Consider the following 3,182-nt stretch of genomic DNA (forward strand, 5'->3'; position numbering starts at 1 on the left):
CTCCACCATAGATCTCCATTATGGTTTCTTCAGTTCTTATGAGTTCATCATCGTTCTTCATCACGCTTCTGTTTAATCCTTACTTTGATCCAAAACTGGCCTTTACAATATGCAGAACCTATTTCTATCCTTTGCCTTAATCACTGAACATACCATTTAGATGCAGAAAACTTGCCAATGCGCTAGTTCCCCCACTGCTGCAATATTTAGGTCTTAATTTATTTTCTTTTTCCACACAGCGCTAGATCGAAATCACCTTCTTCGGTCTGTAAAACCTGTTTATTCAACATTTAGCAGATTTCACTTTTGATAGATATCAATCTGGTCATGGCGGCTTACATCACTGGTTATTACTAGCCATATGTCATTAGGCCCTATTTAAGCCGCCACTTTGAATGTATGCTGTAGCGTTTTACTTCCAGCTCACTGAACCAACTTAAACTGGCAGAACTTCTCTTTCTTTTAGGCTTCTTTCTTCACAATGCCGCCAAAGATAGTCACCTCATGTAACTGGGTTCCCTCCATTTTCACGGAGAATACGCTCAAAGACTTTGTCAAATCAGCTATCTGCCAGCAAATAATATTATGCATTGGCGCGCCCCCAATCTAGATGAAGAAAAACCTCAGCGAAAAGATGATGAGGTCATTGTTTTTACTGATCACATGAACCGGGGCTTCTCACCGCCCGGTTCTAAATTTTTCCGAGATGTTCTGCACTTCTTTCAACTTCATCCTCAAGACATCGGACCCAATTCCATGTCAAACATTTGCAACTTTCAAGTTTTTTGCGAAGTATACCTTCAAGAAGAACCCAGTGTTGATTTGAACCGCCAAAACGAGTTTACGAACGGACCTTGCCTGGAACTTGGGCGGAATCTCAATTCAACAAAGAAGAGATGCTATCTTCCCCTATGCCCGCTTGCTGAGTCACCCCAAAGATTGGAACCAGACATGGTTTTACTGCAAAGATACTTCTCTGGCTGATGAGAATCCACTGCCGGGTTATCGTGTCCAGCGTCTTGACTCAAAGCATCGTCTTCCTGAAAAGCTTACCACTGCTGAACGTGCAAAGCTTGCTCCCACCATTGCAAAGGTCAAGGCTCTGCTGGGAAACGGGTTAACTGGCATTGACTTGGTTGGGTGCTAGGTTTCCTAGCGAATCAGACCCTTGAGCCGCCGACCCGGCTTAATGTGTGCTTACACGGGCGGTATAAAGGATCCACTGCGCCATAGCTCCGTGCGTTTAACTGATGAGTGATACATCTCCAAAGTATTTATAATTCTTTATTGTTCCATGCTATTATATTATCCATCTAGGATGTTTTATATTCATTTATATGCTATTTTATATGATTTTTGGACTAACCTATTAACCTAGAGCCCAGTGCCAGTTTTTGTTTTTTTCCTTGTTTTTGAGTATCGCAGAAAAGGAAAACCAAACGGAGTCCAATTGACCTGAAAATTGACGGAGATGATTTTTGGACCAGAAGAAGCCCACGGAGTATCGGAGATGGGCCAGAAGAGTCCCGAGGCACCCACGAGGGTGGGGGGCGCGCCCTACCCCCTGGGCGTGCCCCCTACCTCGTGGCCGCCTCGGAGAACCCCCTGACTTGTTCCCGACGCCAAAACCTCTTATATATACAGGAACCCCCAGAACATAACCTAGATCGGGAGTTCCGCCGCTACAAGCCTCTGTAGCCACGAAAAACCAATCGGGACCTTGTTCCGGCACCCTGCCGGAGGGGGGATCCCTCACCGGTGGCCATCTTTATCATCCCGGCGCTCTCCATGACGAGGAAGGAGTAGTTCACCCTCGGGGCTGAGGGTATGTACCAGTAGCTATGTGTTTGATCTCTCTCTCTCTCTCGTGTCCTTGATTTGGCACGATCTTGATGTATCGCGAGCTTTGCTATTATAGTTGGATCTTATGATGTTTCTCCCCCTCTATTCTCTTGTAATGGATTGAGTTTTACCTTTGAAGTTATCTTATCGGATTGAGTCTTTAAGGATTTGAGAACAGTTGATGTATGTCTTGCATGTGCTTATCTCTGGTGACAATGGGATATTCATGTGATCTACTTGATGTATGTTTTGGTGATCAACTTGCGGGTTCAGTGACCTTGTGAACTTATGCATAGGGGTTGGCACACGTTTTCGTCTTGACTCTCCGGTAGATACTATGGGGCACTCTTTGAAGTTCTTTGTGTTGGTTGAATAGATAAATCTAAGATTGTGTGATGCATATTGTATAATCATACCTACAGATACTTGAGGTGACATTGGAGTATCTAGGTGACATTAGGGTTTTGGTTGATTTGTGTCTTAAGGTGTTATTCTAGTACGAACTCTATGATAGATCGAACGGAAAGAATAGCTTCGTGTTATTTTACTACGGACTCTTGAATAGACCGATCAGAAAGAATAACTTTGAGGTGGTTTCATACCCTACCATAATCTCTTCGTTTGTTCTCCGCTATTAGTGACTTTGGAGTGACTCTTTGTTGCATGTTGAGGGATAGTTATATGATCTAATTATGTTATTATTGTTGAGAGAACTTGCACTAGTGAAAGTATGAACCCTAGGCCTTGTTTCAACGCATTGCAATACCGTTTGTGCTCACTTTTATCATTAGTAACCTTGTTGTTTTTATATTTTCAGATTACAAAAACATATATCTACCATCCATATTGCACTTGTATCTCCATCTCTTCGCCGAACTAGGGCACCTATACAATTTACCATTGTATTGGGTGTGTTGGGGACACAAGAGACTCTTTGTTATTTGGTTGCAGGGTTGTTTGAGAGAGACCATCTTCAACATACGCCTCCCACGGATTGATAAACCTTAGGTCATCCACTTGAGGGAAATTTGCTACTGTCCTACAAACCTCTGCACTTGGAGGCCCAACAACGTCTACAAGGAGAAGGTTGTGTAGTAGACATCAACCTCTTTTCTGGCGCCGTTGCCGGGGAGGTGAGTGCTTGAAGGTATATCTTTAGATCTTGCAATCGAATCTTTTTGTTTCTTGTTTTATCACTAGTTTATTCTATAAAAGAAAACTGAAAAAATGGAATTAAGGTTGCCTCATATGCTTCATCTTTTTAATATCTTTCGTGAAAATGTTGGAAAGGAAAATTGTGCTCAAGTGCTAGAAGAAGAATGCATTAGAATGTTTGGCAC

The sequence above is a fragment of the Triticum aestivum genome, chromosome 4D, assembly GCF_018294505.1.
Source record: "Triticum aestivum cultivar Chinese Spring chromosome 4D, IWGSC CS RefSeq v2.1, whole genome shotgun sequence".
NCBI lineage: Eukaryota > Viridiplantae > Streptophyta > Magnoliopsida > Poales > Poaceae > Triticum > Triticum aestivum.